This window comes from Pseudorca crassidens, chromosome 8 (assembly GCF_039906515.1).
Source record: "Pseudorca crassidens isolate mPseCra1 chromosome 8, mPseCra1.hap1, whole genome shotgun sequence".
In the NCBI taxonomy this organism is placed as follows: Eukaryota; Metazoa; Chordata; class Mammalia; order Artiodactyla; family Delphinidae; genus Pseudorca; species Pseudorca crassidens.
The window spans coordinates 54,910,159-54,930,496 of NC_090303.1; the positions used below are offsets into that span (position 1 = coordinate 54,910,159).

Consider the following 20,338-nt stretch of genomic DNA (forward strand, 5'->3'; position numbering starts at 1 on the left):
AATGCATGATATAAACACTCCCATCAGGACCAATTTCAAGCTACCAAGGGGATATAAACCAGCATGCAAAATCCTGAAAACGTAACAGTGACAATGTTTTAAAATTCTGTTTTGGGAAACATTTCATTGTGTTTACAAATACTTAGTATCTATCATTACCCAAATCACACCATTACTGGGCAAGTAATTTCACCTTTTCCTTCATTTTCTTTCATTCTACAGAGCATTACTGGAGAAACAAGAAACTGATTTAACTCAGTGCTAGCTCTTCTAACTTCAAATGGATACCACCCCTGCTATTTAGCATAATTTTACTTATCTCTAAGAGATCATCTGTTGTTCATTCCATCAACTGTTTAAAATCCCTTCTAATCAAGTCAAGGTTTCAATCCCATATTCAACACCAGTGGTTCTGGATGGTAACCTTACTTCTGAAATGAAATGAAATGAAGTGATAAAATAACATAAATAAAAGGAAACCTCATATGTGTTTTCTTTCTTGCCATCAATTGCATTTCAAGCTATATCTGACTCACTCTCATTCTTCCCTTAAATATCAGAGACACGGGTGTGCCTTTCACTTAATGTCTACCTGACTATTTGTGCTGTTAATTCCTATTACCAATTATTTATCTCTTCAGTTGTAACATTCTCTTTTATTATTTTAGTCTCCTCCACTAGAACTTTTCTCCCTTAACCAAATGTACAAGTCTCCCATATATAAAACATCAGTGCCCATATCTTGGTTTCTAGTACCATCCTCCATTTCAAAAAGCCAGAGCTCCTTGGATGAGTGTAGGGTTGAACAGTAAAAACACAAGAGCCTGGAGTATCTTAAAGTATCAAAAAGTAAGAAAGTGCACAAAAATAATTCCATAGGGCCACGTCAAGGAGACACAAGAGCAAATCTTGAAAGAGCCCTTAATAGCCAAAGGTGGGGGGGAAAATGTAGTACTGGATTATAATCTAAATTATAAAGTAAATATACATGAGTGTATTTATTAAATAAATAAATGCATAACTGGTTGAATAAATAAATAGGAGGAAAAGAGACAAATTTGTCTTATTAAAGGTGGAGTTTAATTCTCCCACTCCCAATTCCAATGAGTATGCACTGGACTTAGTGACTCATTCCCAAAGAATAGAATCTGGAAAGGGAAAAATAGTAACTTTACAGTGTATAAACCTAGCAAACACTATCTTAACCAAGTAATCAAGGTTAACATGACCAATGATGTCATGTGGATATCATGTACCCTGATACAAAGTGATGAAAAGGCACATCATCTACAGTATTCTTTCTGAAAGTACATATCCCCCTTCTAATCATGAGAAATATATCAGACAAATCTAAATTGAAGGAAACTCTACAAAATACTTGACCAGCACTCTTCAAAATTGTCAAGGCTGTCAAATATAGCAATGACCGAGAAACTATGAAAGTCCAGAGGAGACTAAGGAGACAAGATTACTAAATGGTATATGTTAGACTAGATTGGATTATGGAAGAGAGAAAAAAAAAAGCATTAATGGGAAAACTGGCAAAATCCAAATAAAATGAAGTATTTAGTTAACAGTAAAACACCAATACCAGTTTCTTAATTTTGACAAATGTACAAGGCAATATAAGTTATTAACATTAGGGGAAACTGAAACAGGATGAGGGGTATGTAGCAACTGTAAAAATAAGAATGTGGCCCACCATCCAGTTCTAAAGAATGAAGTCATTAGCCACAGCAGTCACTGACCTACATAAAATACACCCGGAAAGGAATTCAGGGCAAGGATCAGGACGAGGCACTCTGTGCTCTGGGAAAAGACTAACATACCCTTAGATAGTTAGAAATACTACAGGAGAAATTTTTTTATGAACCTGGATTCCTGCATCTTCCTATATAAGCACTAAAATCATTAACTGAGTTCCTCGTGATTAGCAGGAACCTCCTACTGAGATGTATGCTTGATCGCGTGTACCCCTTCTCCAAAATCACATATGTACTGGCTTTTCCCCCTATCTTTTTGGAGCAGTTTCTCAGAGCTATTTGAGAAGCTGTCACCCAGGCTATAGTCCTCAGTAGGTTCCCCAAGTAAAACTGAAAATCACAGTCTCATGTTGTGCACTTTTTTTCAGTCAACACAAGTCTCTGCTCTCTATGCAATTTTTCTGTAAATCTTAAATTACCCCCAAAACAAAAAAAAAATTATTTTTGAAAGTTACTTTATTCCACTATCCCCTCTAGCTATTATCTCTACTCTCCACCTGACAAATAAATCATGGTAATGATGATATTATATTTTTAAATGAATTTTTCTCAGAATAATTTTAGTGGCAACTAAGTACTAAATGGGAATATAAATTTTAAAAGTAAATTAAATTATGCAGAGAAAATGATATATCACTGAAGGAAACTTCCCAAAACTTTAGTCTTCAAGACTCCCCCAAATAAAGTCTATAAAACATCTCAGTTACAGAAAAAAATAGCATTTATGCAAGAAGCAATAAGTTCTGTATAGGTAATAAATTCAGACCTGCAGCAAATTTTGGAAATTCACATTACTCATTATTTAGCAATCTCCATCTTTGAAGTGGCAGATTTCATGTTAATATCAAAATGTATTAACAGTTCTTTGGACCATTTTCATCTATTTTTCAACAAAAGCTATTCAGATAACTGTGATACACAAAGAAGTACTGTTCAAGGTTAAGAAACAAAAATGTGCGACGAGAATAAAACCCTTGTGTCACCAAGTTATATAGCTGATAGCAGCTAGGAAAACACTGTGCAGACCTTCTCAAACTGGCATCTCAGAAATCCTTTGTGTATGACTAACTGCCTTGATAAACTGCAATTACATTTGCAGCAAAAGGTCCTGGAGAGGAAAGGTATTGACTCAGTGAAAATGAAAAAAATCCCAAGGCGCTCTTTGAAGGCTATTTGTGTCCATAGTTAAATAATTATAGCATGTAGCTAGCTCCTTTAACCATAAAGCTCTTGAATTCATGTGTTGAACCACAAGTATGTAATGCAGGTTAATTCATTCTCAGTAAGATATAGCAAACAATTCAGTAAAAAAAAAAAAAAAAATCAAACTGCTATGTAAACATCATACAAGTGCAGATTTTAAGGTCAATATAATTGGTTAGATAATGTTAAATAGTTACCCTTCTTTTGTGATAATGAGGTTTATAGGTGATCATTTAAAATTTCAACTCAAAGTTCACTATTATCAAAATTACACATATAGTTTCAAGAGTGAAAGAGATATACAAGGCTTGTAGTAAGAACAGCAGGTTGCTGCCTGACTCCACCTCTGTTAACCAATCTTGAAATCATCCAATTGTTTCGGATGATTCTTATAAGTTTTTATATATATATGCATTTATTTTATCCTAACAGTAAACATTAGGTTTCTGTATCAGAGGCAGATCTATTATTTTCCTACAGAATATCTTGCCTCTGTTCTCCACATTCCATTTTCATCCACAGGGCGACAAGATGATGGAAGATGTCACTTTGCGGTATGTGGAGGTGGGGTGGGTGTCTGTATCTCTAATTCCAGAAATTATGAAATTGGGAGATACAGGAGCTGCACATTCACTCCTCCTCCCCTCCAGCAAGAGAGAGACAGTGACAGAGACAAAGAACCTCTCTTTGGAAAACAGGGGAAGGTATCTACCCTCAAATGTAGGTTCTTGGCTCTGGGGGAAATAAAGGTTTTATTACCCTAATTGTCCTTTAGTGGGAGAAGATGGTTCCAAGATGAAGGACAAGTGTTTACACCCTTAAGGGCGTGAAGAGCAGCCTGGGGAAGAAAGCATTCTCTATCTTTATAGAATGTTAATTTCCATTGTTCAGAAAGACTTGACCATGCAGAAACATGAAAATAGTCACATCATTTCCTGATGTATTCCATATTTCTAAATGATATACAGTTGACCCTTAAACAACAGGGGTTTACAGGATCCACAGTTGGCTGAATCTGGAAAGGATGCAGGGAAATCAAGGATGCAGGGGGACCGACTATGAGTTATACGTGATTTTCAACTGTGTGGAGGATCAATACCTCTAACATCCCCCCCACACCGAGTTGTTCAAGGATTGACTGTTCTAATATTGCTACTTTTAACTTGTAAGATTTTAGTCACTACTATTGGCACCGCACTCTTTCATTCACCTCTAAATGAATACTCCCTGTACCCACAACTCTCAATGTAGTTATATGATAATTTTAGTTAGCTCACTATTCAGTATTTATACTGTTACTACCATGTAAATGATACTGTTGAGGCATGTAACAGATTATGCCTGTTATCCTTTAATGCCCAATAATAATCTTCCTTGGAATTAATAATTTTTTTCCTGTTACTTAGTTTTCTATTTACTTACAGATCTAATCTATAAGTAAATATTCTAAGCCCACCCTCTCTCATCTGTTGTGTCTTCAGTTATGTTAAAAAGTCAAGATAATCTACCCAGTTCATCTTCTTGAAGAACTCTTCTGAAGAATTATGACTTGCTACAATCTCAGATAAGAGCTCTGCAGCCCTGAACCCTAGGGATCTACAGCAGCCACCTCTGCTGTCTCACTTCAAATTCTCTCCACTTCTCTGATTTCAGCTAAACTGGGGTAGACTGTGCCCTGTGATCTCAGGCTTATCTTCTACTTGGCATCATCCCATCTCATGCTGTCTTTGAATGCCTTTTTGTGCTCTAACTCAGTGCCTTAGCCTACCCCCAAACGTGGCCTAGAATTGAGGAGTTAACCTTCCATGGCTAACACTGAACAACTGGAATGATAGCCACTGGATTACTGTTACAGCTTCCTCTCCTGCAAGAGAACAATTCTGAGGACCATTATAGATGCTTCTCAGATAAGTCCTCTGGAATTGAGCTATGGTTGCTTAAAATGTGACCCTAATAAAGGTATTCTTATATTAGCTTTTCCTCTTTCTTTGTCTCACTTACCCCTTCCCTTACTCCTGATACCTGCGATTGTCCCCCACAAAAACCATACCCAAGTCCTTGTAGGCTCTGCTTTGAGGGAATCCAATCTAAGACAGAATCTCCCTTCACCATCAACCTGGAGATTTTCTCCTCTTTTCACTTGGGTTGCAGTTCCTCTTTTATGGATCCCTTTTTCTTCTCGTTCTTGGTTTTACCCTCTTTTTTGTGGAGGACATCCTTTAATAGTCTCCTGAGAAACTCTTTTCCTTAGGATTCTGAAGACATTCTCCAATGTTTTTTGGCTTCCAACTATGCTTCTAAGATATCCAGTGCCATCCTTATGCTTAATACTTCGTATTAAGTTGATTTTTCTCTCTAGAAAGTTGCAAGATCTTTTTTTCCTCACTGTTGAGGAATATCAGTGATGCATTTAGTTGTGGTTATCATCCATTCAGTAAGAAAGTTGATAGAAAATTCTGGAATCTTATATTCCTGTTCTAGAAAATTTACTTGAATCAATTTTTTAAATGATGTCCTTTCCTCCATTTCTTTTCCCCACCCTTTCTTGAACTCCTATTTCATACATGCTGGACTTCCTGGAATAGACTTTTGGTTTCTTTATAGTTCTCTTTATAATGCTTTTCTATTTTTCATCTCTTATTTTAATATAAAAAATTACTGTCTGGGAGAATTGTTCAACTTTATCTTGTAATTATTTAATTGAAGTTTTAGTTTTTACTGCATATTTTTAACATCCAAGAGCGCTTTTTGTTCTCTGGATAATTCTTTTCTTTTTTTTTAATTTCACCAGGGTCTTATTCATGGACGCTTACCAACTTTTATCTCTCTGCACCTAATAATAATGGGTCAGAAGTGTTCCTTTCCTCCCTGAAATTGCTTCTTCAAAGCTACTACTGTTGTTAATTATCTCTTTCTTTCACATTCAATTTTGAAGCACTAGAAAGCTCACTGGTTCCTTGTGTGTGTTGCCCATGGAATTTCCTGTGAGGTAATCGACCTGATCATTTACAGGGGTACTTTCCCTTTGGCTGACCCACAGCAGCACAGGAGAGTTGGCCACATCGGCAATGCTCTGAACTGGAGTAGAGGAAGTGTTTGCAGGTCTCACTTGGACAATGCAGCATCCTTGGTTTTACCATCTCAAGAGAATAAAACTACTCTCTTGTGATAGAGTGGGAGACGACTAGTTACCCAGTTGGACGGAATGGGAGAAGGGCCCTTGTGTATCTGTTTCTCAGAGTATTTTGACTAATTATTCTGATTTTAGTCCCTCCTTCACCTCTACAACTAGAGATAGCAGGTTGATAACAAGAAGTAACTAAAACCAGAGTCTTTGGAGAAATTTTATTTGCAAGTCAGTTATCTTCACCACAACTGACACAGAATTCAACTTTCTTGGGTTTGCTAGGTCATTACCACTCATCTATCTGCTTTCCAGTTAATAAGATTTTGTTACTTTCTCCTCTCTTCTCTCCCAACTTTTCGTCCAAGAGTGTTATACCCATTTTAAAACGCCATTACTATTATTTTAGTGGTATTTCAGGACGAGGTGATACAAATTTGTGTGCTCAACATCACAGTTTTAGCTGGATGTGCTATATATTGTCCAAGTTAATAAAATATTCTTATTCTATTTGGCAGAAATATCTATTCTCTTTTTTTTATTTTCTTAAACAGTGTTTATCGTAAATAATTTTACCTTTTTGATAATTTATGGTAATTTGATATATCAGTTATAGTATTTTGGTACAATAAATGATATCCTCAGGATTTTATTTCATAATATGCTAGGTTACTTATACAAAATGACCCCCAATTTTTCTAATTTTTATTTTTTGTTACTTCTATTCTCTAATTCTTAGGTTTATTTTTAATCAACTCTTGTATCTTATTACTGACAGGATGAACTTGTGGTTTCTATTCCACCTTATTTTACATACAATTTTGAAAACTAGGCTGGCTCTACAAAGGAATAAAGTATTAAAAAAGCTTTTTGATAGTTACTTTTTTGGAGGTCCATCATCCTCAATTTTTATCCTCCTGGCCTATGGGTTGACAACTATTTTTAATATGATTAGTATTATTGTAATATAGTCTTTGACTAAATGAGGCCATGTTGTACCTTAATAACAATAATAAAGATGATGATAATAATGGTAGAAATAAAAATTCCTAAAATTTATTGTGGATTCCCAAGTGTCAAGCACTGTTTTATATGCCTTACATGCATGTCTCATTACAATTCTATAAAGCAGTTAGTATTATTATCTGTAGTATTGTACAGAAAACACAGGACTAGAGAAACAATATCGCCCGTTCCTAGAGTAAATAAAAGTGAATCTGGGATTTTACTTCCTGTCTGATTGACTCCAAAATCTGTTTCACCATTACCAAGCTATACTGACTCTGCAAATCATCATAACAGAAGTCATAAATGGACAAGATATCATCAATGCATTTTTATATAATTTATAAAGCTTGGTTTTTAATACTTGAGGTCACAGACTAAGATTAAATCTTTGACAAGAAGCTCAATAAAAATAGATATTGTGGTCACAAGGTGAAGGCTTGGGTAGTAGTGGCTGCCAATCCCGAATCCTGTAATACACAAACCTGCTCCTTGAGAGCAGAATTTAGTCAAACACTGTATTACAATAATACTAATCATATTAAAAATAGTTGTCAGGCTTCCCTGGTGGCAGAGTGGTTGAGAGTCCGCCTGCTGATGCAGGGGACGCGGGTTCATGCCCTAGTCCGGGAAGATCCCACATGCCTTGGAGCAGCTGGGCCCATGAGCCATGGCCGCTGAGCCTGCACGTCCGGAGCCTGTGCTCCACAACGGGAGAGGCCACAACAGTGAGAGGCCCATGTATAGCAAAAAAAAAAAAAAAAAAAAAAAGTTGTCAACACATAAGCCAGGAGACTAAAAGTTGAGGCTGATGGACCACCAAAAAAGTAACTATCAAAAAGCTTTCTTTTATACCTTATTCCTTTGTAGAGTCAGGCTAGTTTTCAATTGTATGTAAAATAAGGTTACACAAAATTTGATATAAAAGATGTTTAACATCTACTATGATACTTCTTAAATCAAATCAAGGCAATACACACTTATTAACAATTCACAGTATACTAAACTATGTGAGGTAATGAAAAAATTGGGAATAGAAAGAAGATATGTATCCTCTGCCTTCAAGGCACTTACAGTCTAGTGAAATAGAAAACTCATATGAAAATTGTAGGAACTTTACAATATAATAACATCTTTAAAGGTTTGAAATGCATGCAGTACATAATTTCCTCAGGAGAGCTGGGTGGGAGAGGATAGGCTGAGATGGCTGGTGGTGTGCAGGGATACAGTCTGAAAGATTATTCAGCTTTCAGATTGACATAAAGGAGTTTGAAAGTCTGCTCAAAAGGCAGAGATATCAGATCAAAGACAGAAATGGTAATCATACAGTTGCAGTGCAGAGAAGGGAAACAGCAAAGAGGTCTCTCTACCTAGAACAGGGGAGTGTGAGCAATCCAGTTGGAGAAGAGAGGTAAGGTGATATAGAGAAGTGTCTTGCACAGGGAGCCATTCCATAAATACTGGGCAGAATTGAAGACACCTAGAAAATCAGGCTGAGGAACCTGAGCTATCCCCTGACTGAAGGGGAGATCTTAAGTTCTTTCTAAGAGGAATGATCCAATGAATCCTGAGGTTCAGAAAAAATAATTAGAAAGTGATATGTAGGAAGGAATTAGGAAGAAGGGCGGATATCACAGCTGATATCAGTTAGAAGAAAATCATAGTAATCTGGGCTTGAAGTTATAATTGCCTAAATACATGAGAATGAAGAAATGGAAATTTTTCTATAAAGGAAGAATTGGTAGGTTTTATGGCTGGTAAAAAAAAAAAAGAAATAAAAGTTAAAAATAGCTCTCAAGTTTTCAAATCAAGCCATCAGAAATATTTATGAAGCTCCCAACACTCAGGATATATAACATCTTAGTCATCCCCGCTGGGCAGGCTCCATGCCTCTCTAAAGTGAATTAGTATTTTGATTTGAGCCCAGCTTGTGGTTCTGGGACCTTTGCCAGGGGATCTGGAGACCAGTTTAATAATTACATGTTGCTTAGTATATGTAATTTAGGAAAACAACTTGAAAAACTAAACTCAAGACTCCCTAGAATGAAAGAAACCTTAATAAACACATAGATATAATTAATTTATTAATTTGAGTCCACCCTGGAAAAAAGAGTAAAACATTATAATGAATTATACAGAAAATCCAATAATTATTTATTCATCTAATTAATCACTCATTTAAGCAAGTAGTATATTCATTCAACAAATATTACATGGACTACCTACTACATGCCAGGCATTGTACTAGGTATTGAAGATAGAAATAACAGTAGCACAATATCCCTCTCCAAGAGGCTCATGGATTGGTCAAAAAGATAACTTAGGATGCTGGGGAATCACAAAGGGGAGGCACTTTCCCATGTTGCCCAGAAAGTGGCGGGACTAAAAGGGGGCAGGATTCTGACGTGGAAGAGCAAGAAGTATTGTATCATTTAAGCAAAATTGACTTTGCTCTTTTTCTCTTACTCTAGAGTCATTTTTTACTTCCCTCTTTCTTTATACCCAACATCCACTCCATTAGAGAATATTATTAGGTCTACCTTCACAATCTATCCCAAACTGGATTGTGTCTCACACTCTCCACTGCTATGTATGAAACTAGCTCGAGTTCCAGTTATCTCACATGTGGGTTATGGCAACAGTCTTCTCACTGGTCTTCCTGCCTCCATCCTTGCCTTCCGAGCATCTCTTCGCCACCCAACATTCAGAATGAGCCTTGAGAAATTAAGTTAGAACTTTTCACACCACTGGTCAAAACCTACACTCATTAAGAATGTAATGCAAAGTTCTAACAATGCCCTACAAAGCCCTACGTAGACTGCATTTGTCTCCGACCTCCTCCCCATTCCTCATTCCAACTTCACATGTGCCATATCGCCTCCTTGCTGTTCCCCAGCAAACTAAACACAATCCCACCCCAGGGTTTCATGCTTACTGTTCCCTCTGAGCGGAATGCTCTTCCCTAAATACCTTCTTCTCTTACTTCTTTTTGTCTTTGCATAAATATCACTTAATGCGGATGTCTTTTTCTAACCAGCCTATAAAAATAGCATCCCCTGTAAATCTCTAGTCCGATTACTGCTTTCTTCTTCTTCGTTCATCACATATTTGATTGTTTATTGTTTCTCTTTCCCTACTGGAATGAAAATGCCACCAAGTGCAGAAACTAGGTATATTTTTGTTTGCTACAATATCCTGAGAAGAATGCCTAGCACATAGAATGCCCACAGTTAGTATTTTTTTAATTAGTGAGTCAAATGTAACTGATACAGGCTTAGGGCTTTTCCTTATTTTTAGCCTACTTAAGTGGGAAAGCAAACAAAGGATAAATATTGACAAGATCACCCTTTTTTGTAGTCAGTGAGTCTAACCTGTAACCTCTCTAAGGTTTAAGGAGACCCATGTGTTACTATTTTTTATTTTAACATTTGAATAGGATTTTACAGAGATTTTGGACTAAAAGGTTATACAAATCATTTTAGGAAAATTTTAAAACATAGAAAAGTATGCTTTAAAAACATCACCTAGAAAAGTATGCTTTAAAAACATCACCTAGAAAAGTATGCTTTAAAAACATCACCTAGAAACTTATTTCCCCATGTCATCCATGGCTAACATCCCCATGTGAGTGTCATACTATACAGAAAACTTTATGCTCTGATTTCAATGCCTAATATTAGGTTTTTCTTTGTGTTATATAACTAAAGTTCCTGGAAACTAATACGTGTGTATATGTGTGTGTGCTTCCATACAACTGTTTTCCAGAATTGATCCATCAATATACAATTTGATGAGCACACGTGGAGTCTGACTCACTCTGCCCTTACTGAGAGTTGAGAGGCAAGGTAGTAGGAAGGGCTGAGAATCAAAAGTCAGAAAGAGAAAAACAAATACTGTATGCTAACACATATATATGGAATCTAAAAAAAAAAATGATTATGAAGAACCTAGGGGCGGGACAGGGTAAGCTGGGACGAAGTGAGAGAATGGCATGGACTTATATATATGACCAAATGTAAAATAGATAGCTAGTGGGAAGCAGCCACATAGCACAGGGAGATCAGCTCGGTGCTTTGTGACTACCTAGAGGGGTGGGATAGGGAGGGTGGGAGGGAGATGCAAGAGGGAGGAGATAAGGGGATGTATGTATATGTATAGCTGATTCACTTTGTTATAAAGCAGAAAGTAACACACCATTGTAAAGCAATTATATTCCAATAAAGATGTTAAAAAAAAAAAAAAGCCAAAGCTAGAACGCACACATTCTAGTTCCTGGTCACCACTTACTAGTTTTGTGACTTTTGGAAACTTACGTAATATCTTAGAGCCTCAATTTTCCTATCTATAAAAAGGAGATAATAGTGGTACCAAGCTCACAGGTGTATCATGAGAATTACATTGGCGACTATATACAAAGTGCTTAGAACAGTGCCTAGCAAATATTTAGTATATATAAATGTTAGCTGTGAATGTGAAGAAAGTAAAATTCAATATTGTATATTTCAAATGTTTAAGAATGTGGGGAAAAAGTGATAATATCCCACTTATTTCCTGGATTATAAATGATACTGAATAGCTTTCAATTTCTTGACCATTTTCATTCCTTTTGTAATTAGTCTATTTAAGTCTTTGATCATTACTTATTCATTTGTGTTATTTATATACATTGAGATTACCTCTTTACATATTTATTGAAACTATTTCTCTAATTAGTTACATCATTTGTTCATTACTATTTTGTATTATGTTTGTAATGTACAGAATTTTTTTAAATGTATATTGTCAAACCTATCAATTTAGCTTTAAAATTTTATCCATTACTTTATGCTTCTATATCTTCCCCAGTATTCTATGATTTAAAATTTTACATTTAGGTCTTTAATTTATCTGGAAATTAGCGTATGGTATGATGTGAAAATTTACCTTGAGTTTCTCTGGAGCAAGCTTTCTCAATATCATTTACTTAAAAAATGCATCCATAGACACTCCTTTACAATACTTCCTTTACATTAATTTTATATGTATGTATATATAATTAAGTTTATGTATACATATAAATTTAAACATATATTAAGCTTATGTGTATTATATATATATACAGAAGATTATTTTAAATTTTATATCAATGTTTGTGGAATAAATAAATGAATAGGAGTTGAACAGAGCATAAGGATAAAAATGGCATTGGCATGGTTTTCTTTTGTCTGTCCAACTGAAGCTAAATATTTCCTTCATGGGGAACTTTTAATACAAAATTCCAATTAAAGGTAGAAAGCAGTGTATGAGAACCTCCTGCTGCGTTTGCTGCATGTAAATGATCCGGCAGCACTAATAGCTTCATACACTCAATGTGATCGTGCATGAGCCTGTTACTAATAAGTCCACTTAAGCTGGCTAATGTATAGCACAATAAATAGACAGTTAGAAATGTCACGGGGTCAACCCAAGCATTTATGAGATTCTAATCTTTGTTTCTAACCGTTTGGGCTTGTTTTCCTGCTGTTGTTTCTAAAGCCCACACTCTTATTAGCACTGAAAGGAGGAGAAGTTTTCAAAGAGTTGTGTGGAAGGCCTGCTGCTGATCACTTGCCCTCATACTCTTAATGAACCTGAATATTTGAAACTAAATGAATTTTAAGTGCAGTGTCTTGAACTCATTTCAAAATGAGTATACAAATTTTATTTCCAGTCCTTCAGTTATTAGAAATAGATAAATGAATGAATAAATGAATGAATGACTCAATCAATCGATAAGTCAAAAGGCTGGCCATTGCCTGCCTTGTACTGTTGGACAAGATGAGTGCAAGTAAACTGCTCAAGGCCCCTCCAGGAGGATGGAAGCACAGCCTCCCTCTGGGCAGCCAGGAGGAGACATGGCAGGGCTAAGACTACAATGTTTTTGGAATATGATGGAGAGACCTCATTAAGAGAAGCAATAAAGTTAAGAGCTCTTGCATCCACATGATATTACCCTCTTCGTTCATTATGGCCAATCTTTCCTGATCAAATTTGCCATAGTAAGAAGAGCCTGCCTCTTACATGATTTTTTTCTGAGACTTAAAAATCAACTCTAGCCATAAAAAGAAATGAAACTGAGTTATTTGTAGTGAGGTGGATGGACCTAGAGTCTGTCATGCGGAGTGAAGTAAGTCAGAAAGACAAAAATAAATACCACTTGCTAACACATGTACATGGAACCAAAAAAACCCAAAAATGGTTCTGAAAAACCTAGGGGCAGGACAGGAATAAAGACGCAGACGTAGAGAATGGACTTGAGGACACAGGGAGGGGAAAAGGTAAGCTAGGATAAAGTGAGAGTGGCAGGGACATATATACACTACCAAATGTAAAATAGATAGCTAGTGGGAAGCAGCCGCATAGCACAGGGAGATCAGCTCAGTGCTTTGTGACCACCTAGAGGGGTGGGATAGGGAAGGTGGGAGGGAGACCCAAGAGGGAGGGGATATGGGGATATATGTACATGCATAGCTGATTCACTTTGTTATAAAGCAGAAACTAATACACCATTGTAAAGCAATTATACTCCAATAAAGATGTTTAAAAATTATATTTAATAATTAAGCAAATGAATGGCAGATGGTGGGATCCAGGTTTCTCAATTTTGGAATAGAAAGTTACAGATAAACAAGGATGAAGGCTAGAATGGTCCATGTAATATTAGATTAGAGTTGGAGACGTTAGTATAAACTCCTGTTTAACCTAATATAAAGATAGGTACCTACAGAAATAGATATATGTAAATCCATGGGTTAGGAAGGAAAATATAATAATGAGGGTATGCCAGTAGCAACATAGGAGCCAAGTGAAAGAGCTCTTCATAACTGAAGATGGAACAAATTTTGCTATTAATAAATAAAGTACCATTACCAATAGTAATACTACCAGTGTTGGATTATATGTCAAAGTGTAAAATAAGTATCAATGAGTCTATAATAATAAAAATAAATGACTGAAGAAAGAAATAAATGGGGGAGAATAGTTTATGTAGATAACTCCAAATAACTGACACAGATACTGTCTGCTCAAGCAGCTGGAGCATAACCCCCTACTCCTTAAGTGTGGACTATACAGTGACCTTCTGGAGAGTACACTATGGAAAGAGGGGGTAAAAGTAACTTGAAGAAATTTGACAAGCACTACGTAAACCAGGGGATCAAAGTTAACATCAGCAATGAAAAGTCATGTTGATAATATGTACCCTTGATGTGATGAGAACAGCACTTTACCTCCATGGCTTTCCTCCTAAAACCCACGACCATACTCTAATCATGAGAAAAACATGAGATGAAACGGATTAAGAAAGATTCTACAAAATATCTGAACAGTAATCCTCAAAACTGTCAAGGTCTTCAAAAATAAGGGAAGCCTAAGAAACTTTCATAGCCAACAGGACCTAAGGAGACTTGATGACTAAATGCAGTGTGGTACCCTGGATGAGATCCTGGAACAGAAAAAGTACTTGGGGTAAAAAGTAAGGAAGTCTGAACAAAGAATGGACTTTATTTAATAATAATTATAATACTGGTTCATAAATTGTGCCAAATATAGCATATTAACTTGATATGTTATTAAGCAGGGGAAACTGGGTGTGAGGTATAAAAGAATTCTCTATACTACTCCATAAGTTATCTGTAAATCTAAAACTATTCTAAAATTTTTTAAGTATTAATGTAATTTGGATATTAACCCTCTGTTTGATATGGTTTGCAAATATTTTCTTCCTTTCTGTATGTTGCCTTTTCACTTTGCTAACTGCTTCCTTTGCTGTGAAGAATTTTTTTAGTTTGATGTAGTCCTGCTTGATTTTTGTCTCTGTTGCTTGTGATTTTGTTGTCATATCTAAAAAAATCATTGCCAAAACCAACATCAAGGAGCTTCGTCCCTATGCTTTCTTATACTTTTAAGGTATAAGGTCTTCTATTTTAGTTATATAAATAACACATACAACTCAGTAACAACAACAACAAAACAAACAATCTGATTACAAAATGGGGAGAAGATCTAAATAGACAACTTTCCAGAGGAGATATCCAAATGGCCAAGATACATGAAAAGATGCTCAACACCACTAATCATCAGGGAAATACACATCAAAACCACAATGAGATATCACCTCACACCTTTTTTTTTTTTTAACATCTTTATTGGAGTATAACTGCTTTACAATGGTGTATTAGTTTCTGCTTTATAACAAAGTGAATCAGCTATACATATACATATATCCCCATACCTCTTCCCTCTTGCGTCTCCCTCCCACCCTCCCTATCCCACCCCTCTAGGTGGTCACAAAGCACTGAGCTGATCTCCCTGTGCTATGCGGCTGCTTCCCTCTAGCTATCTATTTTACATTTGGTAGTATATATAAGTCCATGCCACTGTCTCACTTCATCCCAGCTTACCCTTCCCCCTTTCCGTGTCCTCAAGTCCATTCTCTACATCTGCGTCTTTATGGCTATCATCAAGAAAACAAGAGATAAGTGTTGGTGAGGATGCGGAGAAAAGGGAACCCTTGTATCAACACACTGTTAGCAGGAGTGTAAATTGGTGCAGCCACTATGGAAAACAGCATAGGCTTTCTGAAAAAATTAAAAATAAAATTATCATATGATTCATCAATCCTACTTCTGGGTATATCCAAAGGAAATGCAGACAAGATTATTGAAAAGATATCTGTATGCCTATGTTCACTGCATCATTATTCACAACAGCTAACATATGGAAACAACCTAATTATCTGTCAAGAAATGAACAGATAAAGATGTGTATTGGATATAGATAGAGATACAGACATACACATTGCATCTATGTATGTGTGTATATGTGTATATATATATATATGTAATATTCAATCATGAGAAAGAAGTTAAATTCTAACATTTGCAACAACATGAATGGGCCTTGAGGGCATTATGCTCAGTGAAAGTAGTCACACAGGGAAAGACAAACACTGTATGATATCACTGACAAGTGGAATCTAAAAGACAAAAAGTTGAACTCTTAGAAACCAAAAGTAGAATGGTGATTACCAAGGGCTGGGGGATGGGAAAATGGAGGAGATGTTGGTCAAAGAGTACAAACTAGCAACTAGAAGATGAGTAAGTTCTGGAGGGATAAAGCACAACACAGTGATTATAGTCAACAAAAAGGTATTATATACTTCTAAGTTGCTAAGAGACTAGATATTAAAGGTTCTCACCACAAAAAATAAATGCTAACTTTGTGACATAATAAGAGCTGTTAGCTAATGTTATGGTAGTTAACATACTACAAATACATAAATGTATCAAATCAATACGCACACCTTAAACTTATACATTTATGTCAATTATATCTCAAAAAATAGGTGTCCAAAAAATTGTTTTACAATGTTGTGTAAGTTTCTGCTGTATTACAAAGTGAATCAGGTACACATATATCCCCATATCCCCTCCCTCTTGCGTCTCCCTCCCACCCTCCCTATCCCACCCCTCCAGGTGGTCACAAAACACTGAGCTGATCTCCCTGTGCTATGCAGATGCTTCCCACTAGCTATCTATTTTACATTTGGTAGTGTATATATGTCAATGCCACTCTCTCACTTTGTCCCAGCTTACCTTTCCCCCTCCCGTGTCCTCAAGTCCATTCTCTATGTGTGCGTCTTTACTACTGTCCTACGCCTAGGTTCTTCAGAACCTTTTTATTCTTATTTTAGATTCCATAATATGTGTTAGCATATAGTATTTGTTTTTCTCTTTCTGATTTACTTCATTCTGTATGACAGTCTCTAAGTCCAACCATCTCACTAAAAATAACTCAATTTCCTTTCTTTTTATGGCTGAGTAATATTCCATTGTATATATGTGCCACATCTTCTTTATCCATTCATCCTTGATGGATGCTTAGGTTGCTTCCATGTCCTGGCTACTGTAAATAGTGCTGTAATGAACATTGTGATACATGACTCTTTTTGAAATATGGTTTTCTCAGGGTATATGCCCAGTAGTGGGATTGCTGGGTCATATGGTAGTTCTATTTTTAGTCTTTTAAGGAACCTCCCTACTGTTCTCCACAGTGGCTGTATCAATTTATATTCCCACCAACAGTGCAAGAGGGTTCCGTTTTCTCCACACCCTCTCCAGCATTTATTGTTTGTAGACTTTTTTATGAAGTCCATTCTGACAGGTGTGAGGTAATACCTCACTGCATTTCTCTAATGGTCAGTGATGTTGAGCATCCTGTCATGTGTTTGTTGGCAATGTGTAAATCTTCTTTGGAGAAATGTCTATTTAGGTCTTCTGCCCATCTTTGGATTGGGTTGTTTGTTTTCTTGATATTGAGCTGCATGAGCTGCTTGTATATTTTGGATACTAATCCTTTGTCAGTGTCTTTGTTTGCAAATATTTTCTCCCATTCTAAGGGTTGTCTATTCATCTTGTTTATGGTTTCCTTTGCTGTGCAAGAGCTTTTAAGATTCATTAGGTCCCATTTGTTTTTATTTCCATTTCTCTAGGAGGTGGGTCAAAGAGAATCTTGCTGTGATTTATGTCATACAGTGTTGTGCCTATGTTTTCCTCTAAGAGTTTTATAGTGTCTGGCCTTACATTTAGGACTTTAATCCATTTTGAGTTTATTTTTGTGTATGGGGTTAGGGAGTGTTCTAATTTCATTCTTTTACATGTAGCTGTCCAGTTTTCCCAGAACCACTTATTGAACAGCCTGTCTTTTCTCCATTGTATATTTTTGCCTACTTTATCAAAGATAAGGTGACCATCTGTGCGTGGGTTCATCTCTGGGCTTTCTATCCTGTTCTGTTGATCTATATTTCTGTTTTTGTACCAGTATCATACTGTCTTGATTACTGTAGCTTTGTAGTATAGTCTGAAGTCAGGGAGCCTGATTCCTCCAGCTCTGTTTTTGTTTCTCAAGATTGCTTTGAGTATTTGGAATCTTTTGTGTTTCCATACAAATTGTGAAATTTTTTGTTCTAGTTCTGTGAAAAATGCCATTGGTAGTTTGATAGGGATTGCACTGAATCTGTAGATTGCTTTAGGGAGTACAGTCATTTACACAATGTTGATTCTTCCAATCCAAGAACATGGTTATATCTCTCCATCTGTTTGTATCATCTTAAATTACTTTCATCAGTGTCTTACAGTTTTCTGAATTCAGGTCTGTTGTTTCCTAGGTAGGTTTACTCCTATGTATTTTATTCTTTTTGTTGCTATGGTAAATGGGAGTGTGTCCTTAATTTCTCTTTCTGATCTTTCATTGTTAGTGTATAGGAATGCAAGAGATTTCTGTGCATTAATTTTGTATCTTGCTACTTTACCAAATTCATGGATTAGCTCTAGAAGTTTTCTGGCAGCATCTTCAGGATTCTCTATGTATACTACCATGTCATCTGCAAACAGTGACGGTTTTACTTCTTCTTTTCCGATTTGGTTTTCTTTTATTTCTTTTTATTCTCTGATTGTTGTGGCTAAAACTTCCAAAACTATGTTGAATAATAGTGGTGAGAGTGGGCAACCTTATCTTGTTCCTGATCTTAGTGGAAATGGTTTCAGGTTTTCACCATTGAGGACGATGTTGGCTGTGGGTTTGTTATATATAACCTTTATTAGGTTGAGGTAAGCTCCTTCTATGCCTACTTTCTGGAGAGTTTTATCATAAATGGGTGTTGAATTTTGTCTAAAGCTTTCTCTGCATCTGTTGAGATGATCATATGGTTTTTATTCTTCAGTTTGTTAATATGGTGTATCACATCGATTGATTTGCGTATTTTGAAGAATCCTTGCATTCCTGGGATAAACCCCACTTGGTCATGGTGTATGATCCTTTTAATGTGCTGTTGAATTCTGTTTGCTAGTATTTTGTTGAGGATTTTTGCTTCTATGTTCATCAGTGATATTGGCCTGTAGTTTTCTTTCTTTGTGACATCCTTGTCTGGTTTTGGTATCAGGGTGATGGCAGCCTCGTAGAATGAGTTTTGGGAGTGCTCCTCCCTCTGCTACATTTTGGAAGAGTTTGAGAAAGATAGGTGCTCCTCTCTAAATGTTTGATAGAATACGCCGGTGAAGCTGTCTGGTCCTGGGCTTTTGTTTGTTGGAAGATTTTTAATCACAGTTTCAATTTCAGTGCTTATGATTGGTGTGTTTATATTTTCTATTTCTTCCTGGTTCCGTCTCAGAAGTTTGTGCTCTTCTAAGAATCTTTCTATTTCTTCCAGGTTGTCCATTTTATTGGCATATAGTTGCTTGCAGCAATCTCTCATTAGCCTCTGTATTTCTGCAGTGTCAGTTGTTATTTCTCCTTCTTCATTTCTAATTCTATTGATTTGAGTCTTCTCCCTTTTTTTCTTGATGAGTCTGGCTAATGGTTTATCAATTTTGTTTATCTTCTCAAAGAAGCAGCTTTTAGTTTTATTGATCTTTGCTCTTGTTTCCTTCATTTCTTTTTCATTTATTTCTGATCTGAGCTTTATGACTTCTTTCCTTCTGCTAACTCGGGGGTGTTTTGTTCTTTCTCTGATTGCTTTAGGTGTAAGTTTAGGTTGTTTATTTGAGATGTTGAGGTAGGATTGTATTGCTATAAACTTCCCTCTTAGAACTGCCTTTTCTGCATCCCATAGGATTTGGGCCATCGTGTTTTCATTGTCATTTGTTTCTAGGTATTTTTTGATTTCTGTTTTGATTTCTTCAGTGATCTCTTGGTTATTTAGTAGTGTGTTGCTTAGCCTCCATGTGTTTGCATTTTTAAAAGTTTTTTTCCCTGTAATTGATATCTAGTCTCATAGCACTGTGGTCAGAAAACATAGTTGTTATCATTTCAAGTTTCTTAAATTTACCAAGGCTTGATTTGTGACCCAACATACGATCTATCCTGAAGGATGTTCCATGAGCACTTGAGAAGGAAGTGTATTCTGTTGTTATTGGATGGAATGTCCTATAAATATCAATTAAGACCATCTGATTTAATGTATCTTTTAAAACTTGTGTTTCCTTATTTATTTTGGATAATCTGTCCATTGGTGAAAGTGGCGTGTTAAAGTCCCCTACTATAATTGTGTTGCTGTTGATTTCCCATTTTATGGCTGTTAGCATTTGCCTGATTTATTGAGGTACTCCTATGTTGGGTACATAAATATTTACAATTCTTATATCTTCTTCTAGGATTGATCCCTTGATCATTATGTAGTGTCCTTCTTTGTCACTTGTGATAGTTTTTAAAGTCTATTTTGTCTGAT

General features: G+C 36.1%; 1 long non-coding RNA gene across 1 annotated transcript in view; it reads right to left on the reverse strand.

Moving 5' to 3' along the window:
- Nucleotides 1-319: 319 nt before the first annotated feature.
- Nucleotides 320-20,338, reverse strand: part of LOC137229093 (uncharacterized) — a 410,710-nt gene continuing 390,691 nt past the window's right edge. Inside the window, exon 6 of the long non-coding RNA XR_010945529.1 lies at nt 320-431. This is a non-coding gene — a long non-coding RNA (uncharacterized lncRNA). The remainder of the gene's footprint in view (nt 432-20,338) is intronic.